The sequence below is a fragment of the Chiloscyllium punctatum genome, chromosome 12, assembly GCF_047496795.1.
Source record: "Chiloscyllium punctatum isolate Juve2018m chromosome 12, sChiPun1.3, whole genome shotgun sequence".
NCBI lineage: Eukaryota > Metazoa > Chordata > Chondrichthyes > Orectolobiformes > Hemiscylliidae > Chiloscyllium > Chiloscyllium punctatum.
Window position 1 is genome coordinate 86,913,922 of NC_092750.1, and position 14,638 is coordinate 86,928,559.

At 40.7% G+C, this 14,638-nt stretch overlaps 1 long non-coding RNA gene across 1 annotated transcript in view; it reads right to left on the reverse strand.

The window, feature by feature from the left end:
• Nucleotides 1-921: 921 nt before the first annotated feature.
• The window catches only part of LOC140483958 (uncharacterized), an 85,103-nt gene continuing 71,386 nt past the window's right edge, over nucleotides 922-14,638 (reverse strand). The window contains exon 7 of the long non-coding RNA XR_011962097.1: nucleotides 922-971. This is a non-coding gene — a long non-coding RNA (uncharacterized lncRNA). The remainder of the gene's footprint in view (nucleotides 972-14,638) is intronic.

The window sequence follows — 14,638 nt, forward strand, 5'->3', positions numbered from 1 at the left end:
ATTAAATGTCATATGAGTGAGATATTAGTTTTCTCTGAAAGATCTGTGCAGCATAGGAATGGTCCTTTGGCCCATAATGTTGTGCTGAATATAATGCAAAAGAACTCATCCCTTCTGCCTATCCTTGGTCCATATCCATCCAAATTATCCAAATGAACATTAAATAGCCTCAATGTATCTGCCTCCACCACCAACGCTTGAAGTTCATTCCAGAAACCTACCACTCCCTGTGTAAAAAATAATTGCCCCTCACATGCCCCTTGAACTCCCCCACCCCCCGGCCTTAAATGCATGCCTCATAGTTTTGACGTTTCAACTCTGGGAAGAAACTTCCTGACTGACAACCCTACCTATGTATCTCATGATTGTATAGACTTCAATCAATTCTTGCCCAAGCCACAAAAAAGCAGCCTCTCCAAATCCAGGCAGCATTCTGGTAAACACCCTCTGTGCCATCTCCAAAGCCTCTATACCCTTCCTGTAATGTGGCAAACAGAAGTGAATACAATACTTTAAGTATGCCTTAACCAAAATCTTACAAAGTTGCAAAATGATATCCTGACTCTTGTAATCAGTTCCCTGACCAATAAAGGCAAGCATGCCATTTGCCTTCCTTACCACCCTATCTACTTGCATGGACACTTTCAGGGAGCCATGGTCTTGAATGCCGACATCCCTTTGAACAACAAAGCTGTTCAGGGTCCTGCCCTTAACTATCTACTTTTTCTTAATATTTGAGGTCCCAAAGTGAGACACCTCACACTTGTATGGATTAAACTTTACCTTTAATTTCTCTTCCCATATCTGAAGTTTATCTTTTTCCTGCTGCATTGTTTGACAACCTTCTACATTATTCACAACTGCACTGAACTTTGCATCATCTGCAAGCTTATTAACTCACCCAATTAGATTTTAATTCATGTCTCTTCTATATATTTGTATCATAACCAGAAGGGTTCCAGTACAGATCCCTGTGGAAAAAAGACAGAAAATGAGGGAAATGCAGAATTATTGAATAAATGAGGTTTTTTTAAATGTCAAAACAATTCTGATGAATAATCTCTGAAGTTGTGATAATTAATCCAATATTTTAATTCTCAATTTACTGATCTTAATGAATATCCAGTACAAACTGCTTTTAATATATTGAATCATTTTAAGTGTTGAGTTCTAACATTAATTATTATTTAATTGTCATTTCAATTCTCACACCATCATGAGATTCACATTTTAGTTGAATCCATTATTTTTAGTGCCAGTATCACAATGAAATATTAACATTCTTTTCAGGTCAACACACCTGCAATCAACCAAAGTTTTATCACCCAACACTCATAGTAACTATCTCATTCTCTTTCATCTGAATTCTAATATTAATGGAAAGATTATTAATCAGCCTTATCAATTAAGAGATGGCTAATTATTTTTCACTTCAATATTTCAGTTTTTTCCGATATACTGCACAATTACATTGCAATAAGGATTTTCTTATCAACCTTAAATTTGGTTTCAGCAATTTTAAAACTAATTATTGCTAATGTCTAACTGGTAATCATTGTTTGAATGCAATATATCCAGCTGTCGATGTGGAACAATGGCTCAATACATCAACTGACAAACAATATTGAACTCTACAATCTCATAATCTTAGCAAAATAATTTTCAGTGTGGAAGCTCAGTTGGATTGAATTGGCTTTGAGCAAAAATACATTCTGTGGAAGGGTCACTGGACCCAAAGTATTAACACTGAATGCTTCCCACAGATGCTGCCAGACCTGCTGAGTTGGTTTCAAGCAATTACTGATTTTGTTTCTGAGTTCCAGTATCCACAGTTTTTTGCGTTTTTGTACTGATTGTATTTCACTTCAATGCTAACATTTCTATATTTCTGATTATTACAAAAGAGCTATTTTTCACATTAAACATTATTTTAATTCCACGTGTTTCTTGTGTACACAAACCTGAATTAACAAATGTTTGATCTATTCTTTTACAATAAATCTTGAATTCTTAGAAATCACAATTTTGTGAAACTGAGGAAAGTTGTCTTTCGCTGAGTAGTCACGTTGAATGGCGAATGCTTTATTTCCAATTCAAGTGCGTTACAAAGCAGGTCAATGTTAATTTATGTATATGAATAACTGCTTCAAACATATTGAATTATTTGATTATCATGAGACTTATATTTATTTAAGATCATTGTCGCTTCGTTCCATCATTATTAGAAATTAGTAATTCTTTTTATCCTTTACACACTGGAGCTGTCTAATACAATCCTAGTCCAATTATCACGATAAATATCTGAGCAGATTTCCCTGAGAGTAACCACAATAAGTATGTGATTATAGTACTGCCCTTCCTGCATGGGCACATTATGGAGGGCTCTGATAATGTCTGTACTAATAGACCAGGAGGCAGGTGTTCAATTCCTACCTTAAACAGAGATGTGTCAAAGCACCTTAGAGTTGATTAGAAAATATCGAAGTGTCAATTGAATTATTTTTCAATCCAACATTTTCTCAACTTGTATCTGTTGTTGATTATAATGGTCACAATATCTTGAATTTATTTGTTTCAGGTCACTGATTAAAGTATAAATGTTATTAAGGTGAGGGGGAAAGTTTTAAAAGGGATCCGAGGGGCAGCTCTTTTCACAACGTGTGTTTGGCATATTGAGATGAGCTGTGAGAGGAAAGGCAGCGGCTGGTACAATTACAACATCTAAAAGACTGTAGGACAGTTACATGGATAGAAAACATCCAGAGGGATATGGGACAAACACAGGAAAATGGGACTAGTTTAGTTTCGGAAACCTGGCCGGAATGCCAAGTTGGGCTGAATGGCCTGTTTCCGTGCTGTATCAGTCTAACTTTCTACAATTCAAACTTGACTGTGAAAGGTAAAGGAAAGCAAAAACGGGTATTAATTCTATTTTGTGTCCATAAAAAAGTGACATGAATTTTAAATAATTGTGTCATATGAAATAGTTCACTCTTATTGTGATTAGAAATACAATGAATGCGAGCACTAAAGTGAAATATAATTGAATTAATTCAACTGTGTTTCCATGGTTAAAATAAAAATTGATTTTCACAATGATTGTGAGTTTGTACACTGCAATATATTCACATCAGTTCACGTACTGAGCTATTATTGCACATTTATACCCCTTACTGAACTGAACAATAGTTACACATTAGCAACACATAGATTTTTGAAAATGTATCAGTGCACTTCAAAGAAGGAGATATTTAATGTTGCTATGTGACTGTGCAATGTGTAGACATGAACAGCAATCATTGCAGTGAAAAGTAATTACAGTTCTCTGAATTTATAAGGCTGAGATTACTGTGATTATTCAAAGAGCAAAAGTCAGTTTTCGAAGCATGTTGGATGCAAAATCATTGATTCCATTGTGGAATACTTGACCTGAAAACAATAGTATTGTTACAATGGATTAAATGAAACAATGGATTAAATTAAAATATGGATCTGACTATACATGTTAGAAAGACAAACAAATTATTCTGTAATTATTATAAGGATAATGAATTCATAATAAATGTTGTAATCAGAACAAATAAGTTGACTCAACATTTTAAAAGCACTTTGCTCTGATGTTGATTAGACACCATTAAGATCGGTAAACTGAAGACTAAAATATAACAGCTGGATTGATGGATTTGGACAATGAATGAGCCATTCAGTAATTATTGAAAAGAAATGACTTTTGCTCAAAATGCAGACAATACAGAAGGAATGTATTTCATTCAATTAGTTTACATGTAGAAACGTATGTTTTTAAATTATTTAATTTTATCCTGATCGATGTTCAAACATTTGTGTTTGAATTAGGAAGAAAATAAGGAGATAACGAAAGTTAATATCAGAGTGACCACAAGATACAGTCCATGACATTTGATAGAAAAAGGAATTTGCATAATTTTGTAATTATTGAACATTGTGAACCAATTAACTCCTCAGGTACTGAAGCAGTCCAACCCCAAGAACAACAAGATCTGGACAATATCCAGGTTTGGGTTGACAAGGGGCAAGTAACATAGATCCCACACAAATGCAGGCTGCGACCATCACGTATAAGAAACGACCTAACCACTATCACTTGACATTCAATGCTGTGACCATCACTGAACACCCACTATCAACATTATCCTGGGGATAATCATTGATCAGAAACTGAATTGGTCTCACCACACAAACACAGTGGCTACAAGAGTAATTCAACTCCTGGCTCCTGAAAGCCTGCCCAACAGCTACCAGGCACAAGTCAGGAGCGTGATGGAATACTCCCCACTTGCCTGGATTAGTGCCGCCCTAACAACACTCAAGGAACACCTGGCCACTTCCATCTCGAAGGACAAAGGCAGCAGCTAGATGGAAATACAACTACCTTCAAGTTCCCCTCGAAGGTACTAACCCACCCTGACTTGGGAATATATCACCATTCCTTCACTGTTGGTGGGAAAATGTCCTGGAAATCCCCACGCCAATGGTATTGTGGGTCAACCCACAGCAGGTAGACTGCAGCAGTTCAAGAAGACAGCTCAGCACCAATTTCTCAAGGGTAACTAGGGATGGGAAATAAATGCTGGGCCCAGTCAGTGACAAGCAAATCACATCAAATAAATATTAAAATAATGTCTGCAAGATCAAAACAGCTCCAACACTGTCCTAGCTGCAATCTCTGCCTCTTCTAATTCACAAAGATAAAAGGTTACCTTGCTCAACTTTCTCATCAGTACAGTATTCCCCCCAGCCCTCTCTTATACCAACCACAGCATTTCCATCACCAGCAGCAACTCCGCTTAAAATATTTTGTCAGTAACTTTTCATTAACTAGTTACTTCAATTACAATGCAATCTCTACAAACAGACCAAGTACCTTTTCGGCAACAACAAATTTTTGAACAACTTTTCTTGATCTCTCTCTGCCATTCTTTTTGGTTATATGAGGTAGGGAGGGATTGGATCACCACAGTGATGTAAGATATATGTAACACAGTGAGACAGGAAAGCTAGTATGGCTCACGTTGACTCTTAGACCCCACACAGTGGAACAACACATTCACTGCATAATAAACACAACACAACATTTCAACCCGGCGTGACAGTAATAAAATGTGGATCGGTTGGACAGGCTGGATTTGTTTCAGCCGGAGTTTGGGAGAGTGAGGGGTGACATGACTGAAGTGTCTAAGATCCTGAATGGTTTGTTAAGGAGGATGTGGAAAGGATGTTTCCTCTTGTGGGTCAGACGTGAACTCGAGAGAACTACTTTAAAATTAGATTCATCCTTTCAGGACAGAGATGAGGAGATTTATTTCCTCTCAGAGGGCTGTGCAACTTTGGAACTCTCTGCCCCAGAAGGTGGGCTCAATGAATATTTTTAAGACACAGGTTGATAGGTTCTTGTTAAGGGATGTTGGGAGAAGATGGAACACAAATCACTAACAGATCAGGCCTGGCCTTATTGAATGATGGAGTGGACTTGAGGGGCTGAAAGGTCACCTTCTGCTTCTTTCTCACATGACAAAGGACTAAGAGATTTGTTGAAAATTCATTCACTGGATGTCGGTGCCACTGGTTATGGGCAGCATTTATTACCCAGAGGGCAGGAAAGAGTCAACCACATTGCTGTGGGTCAGGGGTCACATGTAGACTAGATCAGGTAAGGATGGCAGCTTCATTCCCTAAAGGACATCAGTGACCGAGATGGGTTTTTCCTGACAATCGAGAATAATTTCATCAATAGACTCATAACTCTAGATGATTATTGAATTCAAACTGCTGAAACTGACTGACCATGTGGCTGTCAGTGAATCCAGCACAAGTGAATGGAAACCTTGCTCAGAGTCTGGTTCTGGAACATTCAACACAACCAGGAAATGGAAAGTGAATAGTTAGCTGAAAACAAGATCACTGCTCTGTTAGAGACAAAATCAATCAATGTTCAGTCACTGAACATTATTGACTCACAGAATGTGCGAACCTGCAGAATCACAGTAAAAGGGAAAAGTAAACAACATTCTTGGCAAAGACAGAATGAACCAACTGCTTGTATAAAAACAGCTCTGAACAAAGCGGCTGAATCCTCCACAAACTGATAAAACAGATTTGTAGATAGAGATTGGAATTCTTTAGAAAAAACCCTTTCCTGCTGATGGTGCGTGCTAGAAACCATTCTCAGTGTGATCTGCCACTTATTTCCCCCCACAAAAGCAGGTGTGTTGCTCACTTACAGACTGACTTACAGACAAAGGAAACCTGATCTGAGACTTGCAGGTTAATTAAGCTATTAGTGACAGTCCATTGCACACAACAAGAGCTTCACAACAGATTCTAGTGAAACCAACAATGCAATGAAAATGGTGAATTAGTCTTTATAATCATGCAGCCTCTCAATTAAAATAATCCCAGTCAACTTCTCAACATTTTAAAACTATTAATATCAATGAATATATATTTATTTCCATTCCTAATTTCCTCCAAAAATGTATCTGATTATTCTCTTCAAAATGTATTTTAAGTGGTGTATTCCAAATCACAATTCTTAGTACAAAACAACTTGCAAACTAAAATAGTTTTCATGTCAATAATGACACTAGAAACTTTGTTATGTAGTTTAACCATATTTCCAAATATTGTTTTGGTTCATTATTGCAGTGAAGCTAAAATTAAAGTCCATTTATTTTCTCTGATATCCTTCCATTACTTTATTCCCTAATAACAATGCCCATGGTGTAATGGGTGACAAGCATTAAATAAAATTGAATTTTCATTGCAAGAACTTGTACAAATAATCACTTATCATTCAGTTCATTCATTGTCGTTGATTATCAGTTATTTTCATTGTATGATCACGTTAAATTCACTTAAATAATCACAGTAGAATTTTCACCTCTATAAATATGTAAAGTGAATGTCAAATTATTAATATTTCAAGTAAAACCAAATTCACATTTTGTTCTGTTTGAATCCAGGAATGACAGGATGTGTTACATTATTATGGGAAACAGGAATAAGTGAAGGTGGTGACTCTCAGACGTGAGGCCTTAAAGCCAAAGGGCCAGGTGGTAGTTACAGTGGGGGAGGTACCTAGTGCCCCGTTCTCCTCAGAAGGCAGAGAGGATGGTGACACTGACTGGAACGGGTTAGATGACAAAGCACCCACGTATGGACAGAGGGACGGCGATGGGTGGGATGACCCACCGCCCTGTAAGGTCCAGAAGGCCCTGTCTGTGGCACCACTGGGCATCAAAGCTCAAACTTGGACAGACAGTAGGGAGCAACAAAGGGAACTGACAGAAACCAAACCTGAACCGTTCACCCACTGAACGACAGATGTTGGTGAATGAACACCCGGCCTGATAGAGAAATGGTAATAGTGGGCCTTATTGGGACAATATGGATGAATTAGTAGAGGTACACAGTCTCACCGAAGGTGATGTACGGACCCTCCCTCGGCCCAAGATGCCCTGAAGTGTACAGCAGAAACTGTACCTGCAATGAGAGGATGGGGTGTGAGCCGGTTCCCCCCAGAGTACAGCTGATCCATGGCGCCAGGCATTTACAGATATTACAGGGACACACTGGGGAGGGGACAGGCTGAATGGGCTAAAATAACCTTGGTGTCTCAGGGAACCAAGGGTAATATAGAGGATCATACAGAGAGGAAGCCTGAGGTGTGTAACGACCACAGGGGATTACCAAACCCCAACCTGTGGTGATGAAATTTGTTTGATGTATTTAAAAGACAACATGGGACACTATATAATTGTAATTATAAACATGGGACTCTCAGTGGGAGATCATTCTAACCACATTCTGAATTGGGCCATGAGAGCTGAGGCAAACACAGAAACACAGGGGAATAGCTGCAGTACAGGGAGGGTAATCAGACCCACAATGTTACAAGGGAAGCAGGAAAGGGCACATAGACAAGGAACATAGGCACAGAGAGGGAGATAGGTGTTCATATTGTGAGTGGCTTGTGTTCATGTATATATATGCATAGCCCATGAATATTCATTGACGTGCTGTTAAGGGGCCAACCCTTGCATGATTCTAACACCGGAGCATCTTTGTCAGTTACTGATAAGGATTTATCCCTCACCCCCTCAATTACTAAAATGAGAGCAGTTGGAGAGGGAACCTAGGAAGCTGTTCATGTCTACACATTGCACAGTCACATAGAGAACCATCAGGAGCCCTACCAGAAGTGCGGACATTAACCAGGGGTGAGGGAGGCAAAATGCACACAGTCAGCATGCCTTTGGCATAGTTCATGACTGGGCTGGGTGAAGGTATATCACCCTGACTGGGGGCCACATTGAGCATGAAGAACAGGTCAGAGAGTTAGTGGAAGCAGCTAACTTTCCCAGTGAAGCAGCAATAATGAAGATTAGAGCTGACAGGAAAGTAGAAACCCCACACCAACGGGGTAGTGAGCATGGGTGAGCATACTTACTGAAACAGTGCAGACATTTGAGGAGGATGCAGTGGCAGTAGCTACAGAAGCGAGAAAGGAAAGTTTAAAGACATTTCCAGAAACAGTCCCATAGCAGGAGAAACAGGAATGGGAAAAGGGTGGGGCAGTAATAGGACATAGGATGATCCAGCAGTGCCACTGTATAAGACAAACATTATTAAAACCATATCATGGGCTGGCCCATATTGAGCAGGATAAAATGCAATATCGGATGATCAACTACAGGGGTGTTCTGGAACAAGAAGGTTTTGTCACAGGGGTGTAGTCTGTACACAGTGTGAGCCAGGGAAAACAATCGGGATAAAATGGAGGGACCCAGTCGCAGGGACCCAGGGTCCCACGGGAACAATTACAGATGGATTTTACATACACCCCCATCCCAATCCCAGGGAAGGAAATCCTGCTGGGTCTTAATAAACAGGTTTACTCAGTGGGTGGAAGCATTCCCCTGCAGATTCTGACCAAGGGACACATGCTCCAGGAAACAAAGTTAAGCAGCTCTGTGGCTTGTTTGGTACTGAGCAGAAATCCCATCTCACATCCCACCCCCAGAGCTCAGGGACAGTAGAAGGAATGAAGCAGACACTGAAAGCTAGTCTGACTAAGGCCCTGACAGAGACAGGCCAGGATGGGTTAGTGTACTCCCCACAATCCTAATGAAACTGACGTCAACCCCAGCAAAGGGAACTGAGCAATCCACCTTTGAATTTGGACTATGCAGCTGCCAGAGGGTACGGTAGTGGGAGGGCAGGAGATGAACAATGGCAAGGATAGAGTGAAACAATTTATGAAAGAGCTGACAAAGCAACTGCATGAGCTGAGAGGGGAAGTTGCAGACGGACAGAGAATCAGAGACTGGGAAAGGGAGCTCATAAACATCCGAGCTGACATCCCGAACCCAGGAGATCGGGTCAGGGGGGGAAATATTAGTGGAATGTATGAAAGAAACACATCCAAATGCTGGACTTGGCTGGGGGATCCACAGAATTCCAGAGAGGGAACTCTTCCATCCTGCATTAGTAAGGAGCTCTGAATAAACATTGGTCATGCTGCTCAGCACAGAACTCAAGGCTCCTCTTTGATATTTCTCCCAGTAACAGTTGTGCAGGGGCATGTTGGTGGCTGGAGGTCTGTGACCAGTGCCTCTGTTCCACAAGGGTCAGAGCTAGGACATCTGTCCTTTGTAATACATATAAATGATTAGCCTGAAAATGTAAATGATTTAATTAGCAAGTTTGTAGATGGCACAAAGTGAAGAAGTTGTGAATCGTGAAGAATGTTGTCAAAGGAAACACCAAGGATGAGATCAGTTGGAAGGTTATGCGGAGAAACTGCAGATAGATTTTAATTCAGACAAGTGTGATGTGATGCGTTTTGGGCGGCTCATTGTAAGGGCAATGTATACACTAAAAGGAAGTGTCCTGAGCAGCATTGATATACAGAGGGATCTTCAGGTGCAAGTTCACAGCTCCCTGAATGTGGTGAAGGAGGTGGATGGCAGGCTTGCCCTCTTCTGTCAGGGGAGTGAATATAAAACTGTCATTAGGCCACCTTTGGGGGATTGTGGGCTGTGTTGGGCACCGCATTATAAGGAGGATGTGGAGGCTTTGGAGAGGGTGGAAATGGGTTTACCAGGATGTTGCCTGGATTGGGAGAGGTTGGAAAATCTCGGATTGTTGTCTTTGGAAAGTCAGTGGCTGTGGAGTGATCTGAGAGGGACAAACAGAGTGAATAATCTGAATCTTTTTCCAAGTGGAAATTACCAATTCACAGGCCATAGATTTAAGGGGAGAGGGGGCAAGTTTAAAGGAAATGAAAACCGAAAGAACAGCAGATGTTGTAAACCAGAAAGAAAAACAGAAGTTTCGGAAAAAGCTCAGCAGTTCTAGCAGCATCTGTGAAGAGAAATTTGTTAACATTTCTGAGGAAGGGGGACCGGACCCGAAACATTAACTGATTTTTCTGATGCTGCATGACCTGCTGAGTATTTCCAACATCTGTGCAAGTTTAAAGGGAGTTGTGTCGGACAAGTTTCTTATGCAGGAGATGGTCAGTGACTAGAATTTACTTGCCTGAGAGATGGTAAAAGCAGAAACAATCACAATGTTTAAGAGGCATTTGGACAGACAGATAAACAGGCATGGGTTTGCAGGGATATGGATCATGTACAGGCAGGTGGAATCATGATCCACACAGACATGGTGGGCCAATTATTCCGGTGCTGTCCTGTTCTGTTTTCCAGGGGGTAGAATGTGTGGAGTGAGAGATAATATTTTGAGTGGAATATGTCTCTTCTTTAGAACACACAGTAAGTTGATGCATTTTGAGAGAAGCAATGTAGAAAGGGAATATATATTTGAATGGCACAGACATAGAGAGCAGGGCAGCACGAATGCGGGACAATGTGTACCAATCCTTAAAGGAGAGAGAACATAAAGTGCTTTGAGTAAACGTAAAGGATGCTGGGCTTCATTATCAGAGAGAATGATAACATACTCATGGAAAAGATGCAGATGGTTGACAAAGTTCTAGTTAGGTCATAGTCAATCAGTGCATCCAGTTGTGGTCACCAGATTCCTGGTCAGGATGAGGAAGTTAAAATACCACAGAGGGGCCTGTTCCATATTTTGCTTCTCTTTCAGGATGCATTGGCGACTCAAGGATTAAACATTCTCCTGCCAAAGGTCTTCCTGACGTATTGTAAGAGTACAAGGCCTGTACTCTTCCAATACAGACTGAACACCTCAGTAGGGGTGAGGCAGACCGTATCTTTGAAACAGAACCTCTTGGAGCCACACATGTGGATTCCACCATAACCCCAGATAGAGCAATTTGCCCTTTCCAGACAAGACGGAGAGCCCTGGGCACAACCTTGTTAAACTGCCTCCTGCTCCCATTGACTTACTTCCCCTCCATATGAGCATAGGTAAGTGAATCCCGCATTTACTGAAGGAAGAACCCTTCTGCCTTAATCTCTTCCCATCAACACATAATCATGAACAATACGATAATCAGTTTCTGTAATCCATCACACATTATCACAGGACATTGGCATTCATCAAGCTTTGTAAATTCATAATTACCAGCTTTAAACTATGTAATTGCAATTGCCCATGTGACTGATATGCCTTTGTCTAATTCTTATTAAATATACTGTCTCTGTGGGTAAGGCAGAGATTTGTGAAGATGAGTCTGTACAAATAGACACTCGGCTACTTTAGAGATGCTTTGAAATCCTTGCCAGCTGTCCGATAATAAAGCTACTGCTGTTGTACAGAAAACTTGTGTCATCTGGATTTGTGGAACAAAATAGACATCAACATGGAAGGATATGAGTGATCTTCAGGGTGTGGAGGACAGACTTACTGGAGTGGTTCACTGATGAAGAAAATGCAGTCACTAGATTGATTTGAAGAAATTGCTATTTTGTTTGAAATAAACAAGTTAAATATATTTTTGATAGAGCTGTACAAGATTATAACAGACCTAGATATAGCAGACAAAAAATATCTGTATTTGATAGGTGATGGCACAAGAATTAAGACCAGATGTGAGGTTTTGAGACAGTGGGAGATGAGCAAGTGTTTCTGCTGACTGTATTGGCTGGAAATATGCAGAACATGTTGCCTATTATGGTGATGCAAGTAGAGAAGATCAATAATTGATATAAACAATTAGATCAGTTCTGAGGGAAATAAACTTGCAGAGTTTGGGGTACGTACGGGGAATGAGAATATTGGATTCTGCTACAGAGAGCCAGCTTGAATTTAATGGGGCTCTTTCTACGCTATAATGCATTTTATTTGGACTGGCTTAACTTGCTCTGGTCACCGATTAAGTTGTCATTTCGGTAAATCTGCTCAGTGTTGCTACTCAGACCAACACAGGCTGTCCCTCTCCCTCCACAGCAGGAGATAATGTTTACTGTTTTATACTGGGTTCTTTGGGGGGTAGTCAGAGGGGGGGTGGGGGTGCAGGCTAACGGTGTGTGTAACAGTCTGTCAGCATTTATCTGAAATGGAAAAACACCAGTGCAGCCAGACAACGGACCGACTCTGGAAATGTGGGGAATGACAGAAGGGAATTCTTTACCCATCCCACCTGGAAACTGGCCAAACCAGTCAGACTGGGGAGAAGCTGTTCACCTGCTGTGTGTGTGTGTGTGTGTGTGTGTGTGTGTGTGTGGGGGGGGGGGGGGGGGGGGGTGGGGGGGGGGAAGGGATTCACTTCGGCATCCATCCTGCTGAGACCCCAGTCAATTTACTGAGAGCCCCAGTTGAAGGATATTTTTCTCTTTTTCACGCCAAGTAATGAACAATGGTTTTGGCAGCTCATAAAGTTGTGCACATAGAGATCTTAGTTTTGGTAATGTTCACAACATCGTTGAACATGTACAGATTCAGACTGGGTACAGATTTTTATTTTCCTTTATTCATTCACAGGATGAGGGTGTCGCTGGCCCGGCAGCATTTACTGCCCATCACTAATTGCCCAGAGGACAGGTAAGAGTCAGCCTCATTGCTGTGAGTCTGAGGTCACAATGTTGGCCAGACCAGGGAAGGATGGCAGCTTCCTTCCTGAAAGGGCATTACTGAACCAGATGGGTTTTTCTGACAATCGATGAATGGTCATCATTAGACTCTAAATTCACAAGTTTTTTTATTGAATTCAAATTCCCCCCATCTGCTGCAGCAGGCTTTGAACCCAGGTCTCCAGAACACTATCTGGGGTTTTAGATTAACTGTCTCGAGACAATACCACTCAGCCAAGACTTCCCCACATCGCTGTCCATCTGTACAGAGTGAACAGCGATATTCTGGTTCATCAGAACTGGGTAATCACACATACGTTTGCTCAATGATTGCAGAAGTTGGATGTTTGGCAATGATTGGCAATTGAAATCCATCTCCGAACTATGTATTCTGGGGTTTGTTTCTGATGATGATTGGAAGCATCATTAGTCTTGTTATCCTTTGGGGATTAAAACAGTTTCAATTAGCTTTCTGTTAAATTCATGGCAATCAATTCTATCTCACTACTCTCAGGCAGATTAGTTTCTTTTGAAGGGTTCTCCATCTCCCTAACCTTCTCCATCTTCTCCCCCAACAGTACAATAACCTCATAGAGTCTCTTTGTGACTATGAATGAGACAATCTCATCAACTGTTTCTTTCCCTACTCCTGTGTCAAGTTGGATCTTAAACTCCCCTTACTGCAATTGTGATCCTGTATCATTGTACAGTGCTGCTCGTATTTCATGTCTTGGCCTATCAGTGTTCATGAAACTGCATGTAGTATATGGGGCCAATAGTGTAAGAGTTTAGCCCTTTCCTTCCACCAACAGCAGTAGAATTGTATTCCAACAAAACTTACAGAATCACGGCCAAGCATATCCACCAACTTACCTCTTACCATCAAACCAGAGTATCAATTCTCATTCAACTGAGAGAATTCAGGAGGGCATGTCAGTAACAGCAGCATGAATACCTAAAATTGAGGTGTTAACCTGATGCAGTTCCCAAAGAGGACGACTTGTGAGCCTAACAGCATAAGCAGCAAGTGATAGACAGAGTGAAGCAATCCGGGAAATAACAGATCTAAGATCTGCAGTCCAACTAAATCCAGTTGTGAATGAAGTCAGAGCACAGCTGGAATTCTGAGGACAGTTCTCTTCAAGATATTAACCAACAAGAATGTCAGACTGGATTAATTATCATAAAACTCAAGTCCTTTTGATATTTATATATTTACAATCAGTGTTCAATTCACCAAATGTAGCTGAAGGTAAAGATAATCTTCAAGTGATTGTAACAGTGGAGACATCTGAATACTTGATCAGCAACTTAAAGCCTGTTGTGTTTAGATAGTAATAATTTTAAAGAGATTTTAAAAAGTAAGGTGACTTGAGTATAATGGAAGAAGTTGATTGGTGGGTAGCTGATAATGTTGTTTTAATCTGAAGTTAATTTAGGATTAGTTAACAAATAAACATATGGTAGGGAAACCCAGTCCCATGGAGTGCACATCCAGTTCCGTGTGGGAAAATCAGGACACTTCTTGTGAGAGCGACAACCACAAGAACACGGAGGTGACATGGGAAATGTCAGGAACATTTGTTTGACCACAGTTA